The sequence below is a fragment of the Mauremys mutica genome, chromosome 9 (assembly GCF_020497125.1).
Source record: "Mauremys mutica isolate MM-2020 ecotype Southern chromosome 9, ASM2049712v1, whole genome shotgun sequence".
Classification (NCBI taxonomy): Eukaryota; Metazoa; Chordata; order Testudines; family Geoemydidae; genus Mauremys; species Mauremys mutica.
Genome location: NC_059080.1, coordinates 63,922,769 through 63,940,609, shown reverse-complemented (window position 1 = coordinate 63,940,609; position 17,841 = coordinate 63,922,769). Strand labels below are relative to the sequence as shown.

Here is a 17,841-nt window from a genome sequence, read left to right as displayed (position 1 = left end):
GCATAGGCAGAAGGGGATGAAGAATCTTTCCTGTTTACAGGCAAGTAATGTGATCTCACCCCTGCACAGTTGCCAGAACTGCCAGTCATGGAGACAGACACTCACAGCTGTGATCAGTAGAGAAAACAAGACCTGCTATCAAATGGGAGAGAACAGAGAGGGAGAAGGCAGAATGGCCTAAGACAGCAAAGGGGTAATAGTTCTGCACCAGGCTGCCTCTGGGAAAGCACCCAGGAGACCGACAGACAGAAAGGCTGCAAGCCCTGGAGTTGAAGTGCAGATAGACTCAATTTAAGGGGGAAGGTTCATGAACTGATCTGATTGAAAACAACTGAAGAGGGCCACTTAGGAGAAGCTAGGATGCCTAGAAAGACCACACCAAGAAGTGTTGACAGGTCAAAGCCACAAGATTTTTAGCTGTCCCCAAACCTCTCTCTCCATCCAATATTATCCATATCATTCTTTGTAGTCCCCTCTTCTCCTTCACATTATAAATGCTTAGGGCTCTGGAAAGATACCAAGTTTCACTTTGTCTATGTACATTCAGAACTTCTCTCACCGCACCCCCACCCCCAAAAATCTGATCCAGATGAAATTTCATCTGTTTCACTACTTGACACAGCTCTTAACAGCAAAAGCTCAGATTCTAAGGCCAGAAGAGACCATTCTGATCAACTAGTTTGACCTCCTGTAAAACCATGTGCTATAGATCTTAGCCAGGATCATTAATAGAGCATATCTTTAAAAAAAAAATCTAATCTTGATTTTAAAATAGTTTATGAAGAATGACCTTGGTAAGTTGTTCCAATGGTTAGTTACTCACAGTTAAAAATTTACACTTTAGTTCCAGTCTGAATTTGTCTTGCTTCAAGTTCCAGCCGTTAGATCATGTTATACCTTTCTTTATTAGACTGAAGAGCCCATTATTAAATATTTGTTCCTTGTATAGATACTTATAGACTGATAATCCCCCATTGACAGTTACATTTTGAGACCCGTCAGTTTTTAATCTATTTAATGTTTACTCATTAAAAAAACTAGAATGATATAAAATTAATCACAATGAGGTGCAGCATCAAGTCAAATGCCTTACAGAAGCTTATATTGCATCAACACTATTATCTTTATCAACCAAGCTTGAAATCTCATTAAAAAGTAGTTTGACAGGATCTATTTTCCAGAAACCCACACTGATTTGTATTAATTAATATGAACTAGAGGAATGTAACATAACCAAGTTCTGTATCAGTCACTCCGTGATCTTGTCCAGGATCAATGTCAGGATGACAGCTCTATAATTATCAGGGTCATCCTGGTTTTCCCTTAAAAAAAAAAGCACATTAGCGTTCTTACAGTCTTCTGAAACTTCCTCCAGTGCTCCCAGACTCCTTGAAAAAGAAAAACAAAAAAACCCAACTTTAATGGTCCAGCAGGCTCCTCAGGCAGCTCTTTAAAAACTCTTGGATGCAAGACTTACTGATTTATAAATGTTTAATTTTAGTAGCTTCTGTTGAACATTCTCCAGAGATACTAGTGGAATGGAAAGTTTTATCACCATATGTTGAGATTGCATCATCTGTGTTTTCCCCAAATACAGAATAGAAATATTTATTGAACACTTCTGCCGTTTCTGCATTACTGATAATTCTACCCTTTCCATCTAGTAATGGATCAATACCATTGTCAGGATTCTTTTTGCTCTTAATATATTTTTTTAAACTCCTTTTTTTTTTTTAAAATAGCACAGCCTTCTTTCCCAGTTGTGACTTTTGGGGGCATCTAGTAAGGTGTTCTTAAATTATTCCCAATCATCATACACAATTCCAGATTAAATTCTTTCTCCCAGTTGATTTGCATCGTAAACTGTTTTCAGTTTTGTGAAATTGGTTCTATTAAAGCACCAAGTATATATAGTAATGATCAGGACTTTATTCTGTTTGCACATTATAAATGCAATCAAGTCATAATCACTTGTACCTAAGCTACAATTAACTTAGTTGTGTGATCAGTTCCTCTGTCAGTTAGGACAAAGTCCAGTATAGAATTCCCCCATGTTAGCAACAAAACTTTGAGTTAGAAAATTGTCATCTATAAGATTTAAAAATTCCATAGATGTTTTAGTCCTGCAGCGTGAGATCAAGCATGTGTTCCTCAGACTGAAGTCCCCCATGATCACAGAATATTTTTCCTTACATGTTGTAGATAAGTGTGTAAGGAAGCAGTCACCCTGTTCCCTAGTATGGCTTGATGGTTTGTAGCAAACACCAGCTAATACCCTATCTTGTGCTTTATCTGCTAGGAGATTGATTTATAGTTACTCAAGATTGATAACTCAGAAGAAAACTGACTCCAAAGCCAGTAATGCCAGTTTTGACAGAGTGCCATTTCCTCTCCCTTTTTGCCCACTCAATCCTTCCTAAATAGGTTGTAACCACTGATTTTTAACATTCCAGTTGTACTAATCATCCCACAAGATTTCAGTAATACCAGTGAGATTGAATTTATGTTTATAAATGAACAATTCCAATTTCTCATGTTACCCAGGCTCCTAACAGTGTATAGGCAACTCAAGAAATTTCTCCATGTCCTTTGGTTCCTTGATTAATTTTGTTCTCAACATCTTGATTTTGTGTTAACTGAGTACTCATATCTTCCCTCTTTTTGCCCTACTTTTTTTCCTATTAGTTTAACCCCCTCCTGACTACTCTAGCCAGCCTATCCCCTGGAGATTCCCCACCTCTCATCTTCTATTGTAGTGGAGGCCACCCATCCTATAGAACCTTTTCTCCCCATAGAAGGTGCATCAGTCTTCCACAAAACCAAAGCCCACTACGCTATACCACTTACCTAGCCAGTGATCCACTTCCAGAATCTTCTGCCTCCTTTTGCTCATGGGATAGGAAGGATCTCAGAAGATTGTTTGGATATTCTTCAGCACTCTGAGTTCCCCGAAGTCATCTACTATTTGTGAGAGATACTGTGATGCAGTGTCAGTGCCAATATGAACCATCACCAGTGGATCCTTGCCTGTAGGCTTCAGAAGCCTATGCAGTCTTAGATGGATGTATCTTGTCTTGGCTCTGGAAAGGCAGCAGACTGTCCTGTTATCCACCTGTCCCTTGCAGAATGTTCTTTTGATTCTTCTGAGTATTGAATATTCAACAAAGATAGTCTGTCTACCTTGGACAGTTGGAGAACTTGGGTAAGCTTGATTTTCTTACATGTTGGACCAAGCTGCCATCCATGCATGTTCCATGTCTCCCTTCCATTAGAGCTGTTGGATCTTGATAGGTATCTTCTATAGTTTCCATGTTGAAGACCTGAAACTTCTATTTGAAACTTCTGGCTGTCGAATTCTTCCTGTGTCTCTTCTCTGATGGCCAGTCTGCTCATCCTCTTCTGTCTTCAACCATGTAAAATGCTGCGGTGACCTCTTGCCTCTGGTGGTTACAAACTGCCAGGCCTCTTCTCTGACTTCCTGTCTCACCAATTCCTTTGTGGGCAGCTTCATTTTTCCTTCAACCGGGGGTGCTGGTGTTTCCTGAACCTGTTCTCTAGGAACTCCTCAGATTCTCTTTCTTTGAAGTGTCTCAACTTGCCAATCCAATCCAAAAATTTTCCCCTGCACCACAACTACCAACTTGCACAGGAAATCCCTTCTGCTTTCAGGTAGGAAAGAACATGGCATTTCCATTGCAGGTCACCAAAGAGTGAAAGTTTTGATTTGAACAAGCATATGACATTCTTAAAGTTTTCCCCTAGGTTAAAATTTTGCATTTTCACAGAGAATTTTGCCCTTTTCCTAGAAAAAACAACTTTCTGCAATTATATGGCAGTTTTCTTCCTGGGTGTATGATGTTTCACTTCAAACTAGCAAAAAAAGATGAAGTGGAAAAATTACTTTGGGGAATTTTTTCCAAGTTTCACTAGTGCTGAAAATTTTCTCACTGGTGTAGCCAAGACCATTTCTGAGTTTGTGGTGCCATGATTGAACTGGTTATTAGCTGGTACTAAAGAGTGATGCATAATTCCTCACTTCCACTTCCTTGGAGGCTGAAAGTCATTTCTGTGATAGAATATCCGCCTCTTTCAGGAACAAAAAGTTCTATGGGCATAAAGGAGAGGAAATCTCTTGCAGTTCTCCTCCCAGAGATTGCTCTCAAAGTGTTCAGTCATCCCACACCTTCCCCACCAACTCCCCATGGAACAGGCTCCTGGTCTTGCCTGCAAATACAATGGATCTTCTAGGATAGAGTTGTCGAAGAAAAACTCAGTTCTCGCTTTTTGTTTGGGTGCAGCAAAATCAAATACTTTATTATTTCTCCAGTAATTACAATGGAGGGAGAGTGTGCCATAGGACACAGGGTCGCCCCAGTCCTGGACAGGTCTCTCAACTGGTAAACAATTACATCAAGCCTTTATACCTTTGTTACAGACAATTTCTAGCAATCATGGAGACAGTAAAAAGCAACAAATACATTTTGTTTATACATAGCAGAAAGGCTTATCTTATTTGTCTCACTCCTAAGAAAAGCAAGCCTGCATTTTGGTTAGTGATTGCAAGGTCGTAATAACTTTGTACACAGTTCTTGTCCTGTCGCCTCGCACTATCTTTGCTCCTACAAGTCTTACATCATTAGGGTTACAGTATGTCCTGACTCTTGCTAACTGACTGACACGCATTAAAATCCCCTTCAAATCCTTATTGAAGCTTTCCCTGCTTCCACAGAGTTCAGGATTCTCATGCATGGTAAAGGATTCCTATGAACAAGCTCAGTGCCTATGCAGCAGTGCTCACTTCCTCTGACTCTGGCACTCATCCTTGTCAGCCATTCTACCAGGAACTCTCCTGGCTGCAGCTGCCCAAAGGGCCTGTTTAAAAGAATGCAGTGCAGGGTGATGACATGGACAAATAACACACTGTATCCCAATGCCTCACCTGTGGTCTGCCCATTTCCCACCATCTCCCCTGCACAGATTTCCAGACCTATGGGGGACACTCTGCAGTGTCTGTACATGCTGTCACAGAGATGACTGAGCTCCCTGAGGGGGTCTTATGCAGGGGTCCCATCCACTCCCATGGAGGGGTCACAGTGATAATTGGACCCTGGGATTGTCTCTGCTGATACGACATTGCCTGTTTGGGGATAATGTCCACCTGACACTATGTGAGATTGCCAAATTTACTTCACTGGTCATCATCATCATCATCATGTTCCTATTACACCTCTGGCATTTAGGGCAGTGACAAAACTCCTCCTTTCCTGTCTGTTTCTGGCAAGTCTTTCAATAGTTCCCCAGCTGTGCCCCAGCTCAGCTTCCACAGCTGTTCGCCATGTTGTTTTCAGATGGCCTCGTTTTCGCTTGCCTTCAGGTGTCCAACTTATTGCTACTCTGGTGATGGAATCAGTTTCCATCTGAAGCACATGATGGATCCATCTCCACCACCAACTGGCAAGGATGGTGCTCAGATCCTCTTGGTTTGAGATTGTTCTGGGCCAAAAGATATGGAGGATTTTTCTGAGGCAGGTAGTATGGAATGAAAACAGTTTGGACATGTCATACTTTCTCATTTCCCACCATTCTGCACTATGAAGTAGTGTTGAAAGTACACAGCTCTAATAAATCTTGAGTTTGGTTTTGGTGTTGTATTTTGATGATTTCCAGACTGTATTTAAGCTCCTGAAGGTGTTCCTGGCCTTATTGATTTTGTTCCGGATGTCCTGGCTTGTTCCACCATCCTGGCTGATGGTGCTGCCCAATGTGAATGTTTCTACATTGGTGAGAACATAATCCTCTATCTGTACTGGTGATGGTGAGGCAATATTAAAGGTTATGATATCCATCTTATTGCAGTTAATTTTCAGTCCAATTTGCTGGCTGAATGCATTGAGTCTAGTTGCTTTTTCTTGTATATAGACTCAGACTTACAGTCAAAAGGAACCATTATGATCATCTAATCTGACCTCCTGCACAATGCAGGCCACAGAATCTCACCCACTCACTCCTGTAACAAACCCCTAACCTATGTCTGAGTTACTGAAGTCATCAAATCGTGGTTTAAAGTCCTCAAGGTGCAGAGAATCCTCCAGCAAGTGACCCGTGCCCCATGCTGCAGAGGAAGGCAAAAAACCTCCAGGGCCTCTGCCAATCTTTCCTGGAGGAAAATTCCTTCCCGACCTCAAATATGGTGATCAGTTAAACCCTGAGCATGTGGGCAAGACTCACCAGCCAGACACTCAGGAAAGAATTCTCACATCCCACCCCATCTAACATCCCATCACAGACGACTGGGCATATTTACCTGCTAATAATCAAAGATCAATTAATTGCCAAAATTAGGCTATCCCATCATACCATCCCCTCCATAAATTTATCAAGCTTAGTCTTGAAGCCAGATATGTCTTTTGCCCCCACTGCTACCCTTGGAAGACTGTTGCAGAACTTCACTCTTCTAATGGTTAGAAACCTTCATCTAATTTCAAGTCTAAACTTCATAGTGGCCAGTTTATATCCATTTGTTCTTGTGCCCACATTGGTACTAAGCTTAAATAGTTCCTCTCCCTCCCTGGTATTTATCCCTCTGACATATTTATAAAGAGCAATCATATCCCCCCTCAACCTTCTTTTGGTTAGGCTAAACAAGCCACACTCTTTGAGTCTCCTTTCATAAGACAGGTTTTCCATTCCTCGGATCATCCTAGCAGCCCTTCTCTGAACCTGTTCCACTTTGAATTCATCCTTCTTAAACATGGGAGACCAGAAGTGCACACAGTATTCCAGATGAGGTCTCACCAGTACCTTGTATAACAGTACTAACACCGCCTTACCTTTACTGGAAATACCTGATGCATCCTAAAACCGCATTAGCATTTTTAACGGCCATATCACATTGGCGGCTCATAGTCATCCTGTGATCAACCAATACTCTGAGGTCCTTCTCCTCCTTGGTTACTTCCAACTGATGTGTCCCCAATTTATAACCAAAATTCTTGTTATTAATCCCTAAATGCATGACCTTGCACTTTTCACTATTACATTTCATCCTAGTACTATTACTCCAGTTTACAAGGTCATCCAGATCTTCCTGTAGGATATCCCGGTCCTTCTCTGTGTTAGCAATACCTCTCAGCTTTGTGTCATCCACAAGCTTTATTAGCACATTCCCACTTTTTGTGCCAAGGTCAGTAATAAAAAGATTAAATAAGATTGGTCCCAAAACCGATCCCTGAGGAACTCCACTAGTAACCTCCTTCCAGCCTGACAGTTCACCTTTCAGTATGACCCATTGTAGTCTCCCCTTTAACCAGTTCCTTATCCACCTTTCAATTTTCATATTGATCCCCATCTTTTCCAATTTAACTAATAACTCCCCATATGAAACCATATCAAATGCCTTACTGAAATCGAGGTAAATTAGATCCACTGCATTTCCTTTGTCTAAAAAAAATCTGTTGCCTTCTCAAAGAAGGAGATCAGGTTGGTTTGGCACGATCCACCTTTTGTAAAACCATGTTGCATTTTGTCCCAATTACCATTGACCTCAATGTCCTTAACTACTTTCTCCTTCAAAAATTTTTCCAAGACCTTGCATACTACAGATGTCAAGCTAACAGGCCTATAGTTATTCGAATCACTTTTCCCCCCCGTTTCTTAAAAATAGGAACTATGTTAGCAATTCTCCAGTCATACAACCCCTGAGTTTACTGATTCATTAAAAATTCTTGCTAATGGGCTTGCAATTTCATTTGCCGTTTCCTTTAATATTCTTGGACGAAGATTATCTGGGCCCCCCGATTTTGTCCCATTAAGCTGTTCGAGTTTGGCTTCTACCTCAGATGTTGTAACATCTACCTTCATATCCTCATTCTCATTTGTCATCCTACCATTATCCCTAAGCTCCTCATTAAAGACTGAGGCAAAGTATGTGTTTAGATATTGGGCCATGCCTAGATTATCCTTAACCTCCACTCCATCCTCCGTGTTTAGCAGTCCCACTTCTTTCTTGGTTTTCTTCTTATTTATATGGCTATAGAACCTTTTACTATTGGTTTTAATTCCCTTTGCAAGGTCCAACTCTACATGGCTTTTTGCCTCTCTCACTTTATCCCTACATGTTCTGACCTCAATAAGGTTGCTTTCCTTGCTAATCCCTCCCATTTTCCACTCCTTGTAGGCTTTCTGCTTTTTCTTAATAACCTCTCTGAGATGCTTGCTCATCCAGCTTGGTTTACAACTCCTACCTATGAATTTTTTCCCCTTTCTTGGGATGCAGGCTTCTGATAGTTTCTGCAACTTTTACTTGGAAGAGGCCTCGAATTACTTCGCCTTTAGATCCACAAGTTCTTCAGTCCAATCCACTTCCCTAATTTCCTTAATTCTTTAAAGTTAGCCCTTTTGAAATCAAAAGCCCTAGTCACAGATCTAATTTTGTTTATCCTTCCATCTAGTTTGAACTGAATTAGCTCATGATCACTCAAACCAAGGTTGTCCCATTCAACCATTTCTTCTATGAGGTCTTCACTACTCACCAAAAACAAATCTAAAATGGCATCCCCTCTTGTTGGTTTAGCAACTACTTGGTGAAGGAATCCATCAGCCATCACATCCAGAAAAATCTGAGCCCTATTATTATTACTAGCACTTGTCCTCCAGTCTATATCTGGGAAGTTAAAGTCTCTCATGATCACACAATTCCCATTAGCGTTTACTTCATTAAAAAATATTAAAGAAGTCTCTATCCATATCCAAGTAAGATCCTGGCGGTCTGTAGCACACCCTAAGCACTATCTCAGGGAAGGCTCTAGTCCAATGTGATTTTTGCCCAGACAGACTCTGTCTTATCCATTCCATCACTTCTTATTTCTTTACAGTTTACCTCATCATTGATATACAATGCTACTCCACCACCTTTGCCTTTATTTCTGTCTTTCCTAAACAGCACATACCCATCAATACCTGTACTCCAGTCATGACTACTATTCCACCATGTTTCTGTTATCCCTATAATATCCAGTTTCACTTCCTGCACCAGTAGCTCTAGTTCCTCCATTTTGTTATCCAGGCTCCTCACATTAGTGTACAAACATCTTAATTTTTGCTGTTTGGCTTCACTGACATTCTTTATCCAATTAGGCACAAACATTCTACCATCAGTATCACCTATTAGACTGGTATCTACACTACCCTTCCTCCTTATGTCCATGGCTGTATCCTGTCTTACTTTGTTTTCTTCCCTCTCAATGTTAAATTCCGGCATGGAGATTACCTGGACATCTGGGTAGGTGATAGGAGAGCGACAATCTGCGAAGTCCGGGTATTCAAGGGAGGAGAAGAGTGTCCATTTAATGCCACTTGGTATGTCTTGTTGTATGCCGCATTATCCAGTCGATTGCAATGTTGGAGTATTGCAGACATGACACACCCCGATCTACTCCTGTTTGGACTTCAAAATTGAGCTCACTGTGATCAACACTGCATGTAAAGTTAAAATAGAAGCTTTTGATGTTGATTATATGGAAAGGAATCCCATATGCCCACAGACTGCGCCATAGGCTGGTCCTGTGAATGCTATCAAAAGCCTTCTCAAAGTCTATGAAATTTATGTAGAGTTGCCATTGCAATTCTAAGCACTGTTCTATTATATTTCATAGAGTGACAATCTGGTCTGTGCATCCCTGCCCTTTCCGAAAACCAGCTTGCTCTTTCCAAAGAATGCTATCAACTGCCTCTGATACACACTGGACTATGATCTCACACAATACTTTGCTTGGCACAGATAAGTGTGATACCACGCCTGTTATTACAATCAGAGTTCCTTTCTTTGGTATCTTCATTATAACCTCATTGGTCCACTCACCTGGTACTTTTTCCCTTTCCTAGACTGATGTAAATAGAGGGGCCAGGATAAATGCTGCTAATTTAGGATTTACCTTGAACAATTCTGCATTCAGGTTATCCTTGCTAGGAGCTTTCCCATTTTTTAAGAATTTGATGGCTTGAATGATCTCTTCTTTAGTTGGGGTGTCTGTGTTGATATCAAGATCTTTTTCTGCCTCCTGGATGTTTGCTTCCTCTTTAGGTGGCTCCCTGTTCAGCAATTCTTTTAAATGCTCTGTCCAGCACATTTCTTGTTCTTTTTTGTTTTTTAGTAGGTGTCCTTGTTTGATCCTGATAAGAGTGTTTGTTGGTATCTGCCATTTACCACTGATAAACCGTATCATTTTGTAGATGGTTCCTTGTTCACCACAAGCAGCTGCATCCTCTGCTTGTGTTGCTGGATTATCAATATGTCATATGTCCACTCTCACAAGGCGTTTGACCTCTCGGTGTGCCTTGCTATACCGCTCATGGTATTCATCCTTTAGCTTCTGGGATTTCGTGTCTAAAACTTTTTCCTTCTGGGCTCATCTGGTTTCTATGACATTCCATGCACTGAGTGTAATCCACCCCTTACTTCTCTTCTGCCTGTAGCCTAGACAAGCTTCACTGCTCTGTTTATAAATTGCTGTTACTTTGTCCCACTTCTTTTTGATCTCCTCATCTGCATTTCCTTCCTCTTCATCAAGGTCTGTGTGTGCTTGAAACCTGTTCTTTAACTGTAGACCAAAAGTTTTCTGTATTTCAAGGGACTTTAGCTTGTCAGTATCATAATGTCTATGTCCCTTGTTTGGTGGACCCACACTTCAGTTTTAGCTTGATGGAGGCTGTCACAAGGTGGTGGTCGCTGCCAACATCTGCACCCCTTCTCACTTTCACATCTGTCAGTGAGCATTGCCATTGATCATGATATGGTCAATCTGGTTCTTATCTCTGCCATTTGGAGAACACCATTTCACAATGTTCAAATAGGATTCCACTGATTATTTCTGTAATATGAATGACCTAGTCAACAAGCCTCTCTCCATTTTCATTCATGGTGCCACACCCATGTGTTCCCATTGCTCTGTCATTTTTGTGTTGTCCCTACTGACCTTGGCATTTAGGTCTCCCATGATGATAGGTCGTGGCATGGTACTCGCTCTAATTCTGCCTGTAGTGCAAGGTAGAATTTGTCCTTTACTTCTTCATCACTGTCATTTGTTGGAGCATAGCACTGAATCAGGGTATTATTATATTTCCCTTTCAGTCTGGCTCTCATAAGTCTGCTGCTGATGGATTTCCATTCAAGCAGGGAATGCTCCACTCCCTTCTTCAAAAAGGATAGCAACACCCTTATGTTGTTGTCCATCATCCTGTCCACAAAACAGCAAAGTTTCTCCCGAGGCTGTTAATCTTCCAGACTTCACTTGTAGCCTAATCCAAATCTGAGCTTGGACTTCAAGAGCCATCATGCATTAATCTACTATGGAAACTAGCTCCTTATTTCATCTAACAGAGCAAAAGAGAGGTAATTTAATTTACATACAAAGTGTACAGTACAATGCTGGCCAGTTTCTCCTCCAGATACATGGCTGTAACTCATTGATTCTATGGGAGTAGTGTCTGTGAACCTGAAGGCAGAACTGGGCCCTTGTGTCTAAAAGTGGAAACCACATGTTTGTTGAACAGCTGAAAATCCAGAAACTTTCCTTTTAGTACAAAGAGAAACTGATTCACAAGTGCCCCTTACAGAGGATCCCAACTGGGTCTGCAAAGGGCCAATGGTATCAGTTCTAGATGCCAAAGAGAAATGTTACTACCTGTTGTTCGGACTCAGAGCTATGTTTTCCACACACTACAAGCTCAGTCCTGCATTGGGTTGAGCATTCTCACTCTGATCGAGTACAAATTATGCCAGATTGTGGCTGTGGTGCTCAACACACCTTGTGAGATCAAGCCCCCAATTCTTTTCCTGGCCAGCACAAGGAGCAGAGAATCTTCCTATAGCTTCTCCTTTAATAGGATTCCTGCTGACCAGGGTAGGTAATAGGAATGTATTGCATTGACTGCACTTACTGACTAGCCAATTGCAGAACTGGGCAATCCCTCTTGCCCCACAATATGAACCTTCCTGGGGCTGTAATTTATGGGCCCACCCACTCACTGGATTCAAGTCATAGCACTCTTTTAATGTTAGGGAGATATTCCACACTGTTGCATGTGCAGAGAAATAGGTTCCTTAAACCTGCTCCTCTGCTTAGGCATCCTCACAAGGGAAGGCAGCAGGATTGAGCACTAGTGTTCCAGAACTAAATCCTATGGACAAGATTTAGTGCAAAAATTCCTGTTTCAAATACTACAGTTCGCACGCGTTGTACCTACTTGTCCCTATGAAGACAGGATAATACTAAAGGGTATGTCTACGAGCAGCTAGGAATGAGGCTCCCAGACTGGCTAGACAGACTCATGTTCGGTGGGCTTGATCTAGCACACTAAAATTAGCAGTGTGAGCATTGTGGTTCCAGAGACAACTGGCTAGCCACCGAAGCTCACTCCAAAGGGTTTGGCGGGTATGTAAGAGACTGAGCTGCCACCAGAGCCATCCATGCTGCTAATTTTAGTGCACTAGCTCATGCAAGTCTGTTTTCCTGGGCTGGAGGTTTCACTCCCAGCAGCAATGTGCACATATTGCAAGTGACCCTCGTACATAACAGAAATCCTGATGATTTTCCCTGTTGCTGAAACAAAGTAGTCAAGGCCTGGCTGAAACAGGGCTTTAGAATGAACACTGAAGAGGCTATATCAATGTTGCTTTACTTTAATACGATTGACATCCAGTGAATGTCTCCTGTGTACTTTATAGGGCTCTATTCATGAATGAATAATGTTGACAATTGGGTCACCTTTCTGCTGATTTTCTTTACATGCAACATGCCCCGGTATTCTACGCATAACTAAACAGTCAGTGAGATATAGGTATACATCAGAGCGTGTGCAGGGTCTTGGTTGGTGCAGAGTCACCCAAAATAAGATTAAGCTAGGAGACACCTTTTTCAACACAGAAATGCCATTTTATAATAGATCGTGTCTATAAGAAGAACTGGTTGAGAATATGAAAGTGGAAGGCAACTTGGGTGAAAGTGATCATGAAATGGTAGAGTTCATGATTCTAAGAAATGGTAGGAGGGAGAACAGCACAATAAAGACAATGGATTTCAAGAAGGCAGACTTTAGCAAACTCTGGGAGTTGGTAGGTAAAATCCCATGGGAAACAAGTCTAAGGGGAAAAACAATTGAAGACATTTGGCAGTTTTTCAAAGAGACATTAAGAGCACAAGAGCAAACTATCCCACTGCACAGGAAAGATAGAAAGTATGGCAAGAGACCACCCTGGCTTAACCAGTAGATCTTCAATGGTCTAAAAAACTAGCTAAGGACATAAAAGGAAACAAGAAAACATTCTACAAATACATTAGAAGCAAGAGGAAGACCAAGGACAGAGTAAGCCCATTACTCAATGTGGGGGGAAAGACAATAACAGAAAATCTGGAAATGACAGAGGTGCTTAATGACTACTTTGTTTCTATTTTCACCAAGAAGTTTGGTGGCAATTAGACATCTAACGTAGTGAATGCCAGTGAAAATAAGGAAGGATCAGAGTCTAAAATAGGGAAAGAACAAGTCAAAAATTACTTAGACGTCTTCAGGCCCTGGTGATTTGATGAAATGCATCCTAGAATACTCAAGTAGCTGACTGAGGAGATATCTGAGCCATTAGCAATTATCTTTGAAAAGTCATGGAAGACGGGAGACATTCTAGAAGACTGGAAAAGAGCAAATATAGTGCCCATCTATAAAAAGGGAAATAAGGACAACCTGGAGAATTACAGACCAGTCAGTTTAACTTCTGTACCAGGAAAGATAATGGAGCAAATAATTAAGCAATCAATTTGCTAACATCTAGAAGATAAGGTGATAAACAGCAGTCAGCATGGATTTGTCAAGAACAAATTGTGTCAAAACAACCTAATAGCTTTCTTTGACAGGGTAACAAACCTTGTGGATGGGGGGGGAAGCGGTAGATGTGGTATATCTTGCCTTTAGATTCATAGACTCTAGGACTGGAAGGGACCTCGAGAGGTCATCGAGTCCAGTCCCCTGCCCTCATGGCAGGACCAAATACTGTCTAGACCATCCCTGATAGACATTTATCTAACCTACTCTTAAATATATCCAGAGATGGAGATTCCACAACCTCCCTAGGCAATTTATTCCAGTGTTTAGCCACCCTGACAGTTGGGAACTTTTTCCTAATGTCCAACAAAAAACCTCCCTTGCTGCAGTTTAAGCCCATAGCCTCTAAGGATAGAACAAGAAGCAAAGGTGAACAAGTTTTCTCCCTCCTCCTGATGACACCCTTTTAGATACCTGAAAACTGCTATCATGTCCCCTCTCAATCTTCTCTTTTCCAAACTAAACAAACCCAATTCTTTCAGTTTTCCTTCATAGGTCATGTTCTCAAGACCTTTAATCATTCTTGTTGCTCTTCTCTGGACCCTCTCCAATTTCTCCACATTTTTCTTGAAATGTGGTGCCCAGAACTGGACACAATACTCCAGTTGAGGCCTAACCAGCGCAGAGTAGAGCGGAAGAATGACTTCTCGTGTCTTGCTCACAACACACCTGTTAATGCATCCCAGAATCACGTTTGCTTTTTTTGCAACAGCATCACACTGTTGACTCATATTTAGCTTGTGTTTAGTAAGACTTGATAGTGTCTCGCACGACCTTCTCATAAACAAACTAGGGAAATACAACCTAGATGGAGCTACTGTAAGGTGGGTGCACAACAGGTTTGAAAATTATTCCCAGAGAGTAGTTTTCAGTGATTCACAGTCATGCTGGAAGGGCATAAGGAGTGGGGTCCAACAGGGATCTGTTCTGGGTCCAGTTCTGTTCAATATTTTCCATCAATGATTTAGATAAAGGCATAAAGAGTACATTTATACAGTTTGTGGATGATACCAAGCTGGGAGGAATTGCAAGTGCTTTGGAGGATAGGATTAAAATTCAAAATGATCTGGACAAACTGGAGAAATGGTCTGAAGTAAATAGAATGAAATTCAATCAGGACAAATGCAAAGTACTCCACTTAAGAAGGAACAATCAGTTGCACACATACAAAATGGGAAATGGCTGCCTAGGAAGGAGTACTGTGGAAAGGGATCTAGGGGTCAAGCTAAGTATGAGTCAACAGTGTAACGCTGTTTCAAAAAGCTAACATCATTCTGGGATGTATTAGCAGGAGAATTGTAAGCAAGACACGAGAAGTAATTCTTCCACTCTACTCCATGCTGATTAGGCCTCAACTTGAATATTGTGTCCAGTTCTGGGTGCCACATTTCAGAAGAGATGTGGAAAAATTAGAGAAAGTCCAGAGAAGAGCAACAAAAATGATTAAAAGTCTAGAAAACATGACCTATGCAGGAAGATTGAAAAAATTGGGTTTGTTTAGACTGAGGAAGAGAAGACTGAAGGTGAGGACATAACATTTTTCAAGTACATAAAAGGTTGTTATAAGGAGGAGGGAGGAAAAAAATGTTCTTAACCTCTGAGGATAGAACAAGAAGCAATGGGCTTAAATTGCAGCAAGGGCAGTTTAGGTTGGATATTAGGAAAAACTTCTTAACTGTCAGGGTGATTAAGCACTGGAATAAATTGCCTAGGGAGGTTGTGGAATCTCCATCATTGTCCAACCTACTCTTAAAAATCCCCAAACACCTGTCAGGGATGTTCTAGATCAGGGGTCGGCAACCTTTCAGAAATGGTGTGCCAAGTCTTCATTTATTCACTCTAATTTAAAGGTTTCGCATGCCAGTAATATATTTTAATGTTTTTAGAAGGTCTCTTTCTATAAGTCTATAATATATAACTAAACTATTGTTGTATGTAAAGTAAATAAGATTTTTTAAATGTTTAAGAAGCTTCATTTAAAATTAAATTAAAATGCAGAGCCCCCTAGACTAGTGGCCAGGACCCGGGCAGTGTGAGTGCCACTGAAAATCTGTTCGTGTGCCGCCTTCGGCACGCGTGCCATAGGTTGCCTACCCCTGTTCTAGATAATACTTGGTCCTGCCTTGAGTGCAGGGGACTGGACTAAATGACCAGTCGAGATCATAGAACTTAAGATCAGAAGGGACCATTATGATCATCTAGTCTGACCTCCCGCAAGATGCAGGCCACAAAAGCTGACCCACCCACTCCTGAAATAATTCTCTCCCTTGACTCAGCTGTTGAAGTCCCCAAATCCTGATTTAAAGACTTCAAGTAGCAGATAATCCTCCAGCAAGCGACCCCTGCCCCATGCTGCAGAGGAAGGCGAAAAACCTCCAGGGCCACTGCCAATCTACCCTGGAGGAAAATTCCTTCCCGACCCCAAATATGGCAATCAGCTGAACCCCGAGCATGCGGGCAAGACTCTCCAGCCAGACACTCAGGAAAAAGACTTTCAATATCCCAACATTGACCCACGGTACTAATTACCAGTGGTTGCACGTTATTGACCTATTGGCTAAATCACGTTATCCTATCAAACCATTCCCTCCATAAACTTATCAAGCTTAATCTTAAAGCCAGAGAGGTCCTTCACCCCCACTGTTTCCCTCGGTAGGCTGTTCCAGAATTTCACTCCCCTGATGGTTAGAAACCTTCGTCTAATTTCAAGCCTAAACTTCCCAACTGCCAATTTATATCCATTTGTTCTCGTGTCCACATTAGTACCGAGCTGAAATAATTCCTCTCCCTCCCTGGTATTTATCCCTCTGATATATTTAAAGAGAGCAATCATATCTCCTCTTAACCTTCTTTTGGTTAAGGAAAACAAACCGAGCTCCTCAAGTCTCCTTTCATACGACAGGCTTTCCATTCCTCGGATCATTCTAGTGGCCCTTCTTTGTACCCGTTCGTTTGAATTCATCCTTCTTAAACATGGGAGACCAAAACTGCACACAATACTCCAAATGAGGTCTCACCAACGCCTTGTATAACGGGACTAGCACCTCCTTATCTCTACTAGAAATACCTCGCCTAATGCATCCCAAGACCGCATTAGCTTTTTTAACGGCCACATCACATTGCCGACTCAGTCATCCTGCGATCAACCAGGACTCCTAGGTCCTTCTCCTCTTCCGTTACTTCCAACTGGTGCGTCCCCAGCTTATAACTAAAATTCCTGTTAGTCATCCCTAAATGCATAACCTTACACTTCTCACTATTGAATTTCATCCTATTACTAATACTCCAGTTTACAAGGTCATCCAAATTTCCCTGGAGGATATCCCAATCCTTCTCCGAATTGGCAATACCTCCCAACTTCGTGTCATCTGCAAACTTTATCAGCCCACTCCTACTTTTGGTTCCGAGGTCAGTGATAAATAGATTGAATAAGATCGGACCCAAAACCGAACCTTGAGGAACTCCACTGGTAACCTCCCTCCAACCCGACAGATCACCTTTCAATACGACCCGCTGCAATCTCCCCTTTAACCAGTTCCTTATCCACCTCTGGATTTTCATTTCGATCCCCATCTTTTCCAATTTAACCAGTAATTCTTCATGCGGTACCGTATCAAACGCCTTACTGAAATCAAGATATATTAGATCCACCGCATTTCCCTTGTCTAAAAAATCTGTTACTTTCCCTTCCAGTTCTATGATTCTATGTCAACACATACAATACTTAGAACCTTGAAGTTGCTGATAAAATAATTGAATAAAGCACAAATATCCCACCTAGACCTGGTTAATCACACTCCACCTCTTTTTCAAAATATGAAAAATTTCAAGTGGCTCCATTAAAAAAAAAAACACGACATCTAAATTCTTATTTTTTCCAGATGTCCAAAGCTTGAAACAACCACAATTTCAAAACTGGAGAAGTTTTGTCTAGCTTTTGTTCAAATTACAATTTCTCAAGCTCAT

At 41.4% G+C, this 17,841-nt stretch overlaps 1 long non-coding RNA gene across 1 annotated transcript in view; it reads right to left on the bottom strand.

The window, feature by feature from the left end:
* Window positions 1-1,195: 1,195 nt before the first annotated feature.
* LOC123377068 overlaps window positions 1,196-17,841 on the bottom strand; it is a 42,322-nt gene continuing 25,676 nt past the window's right edge. The window contains exon 3 of the long non-coding RNA XR_006582068.1: window positions 1,196-1,388. This is a non-coding gene — a long non-coding RNA (uncharacterized LOC123377068). The remainder of the gene's footprint in view (window positions 1,389-17,841) is intronic.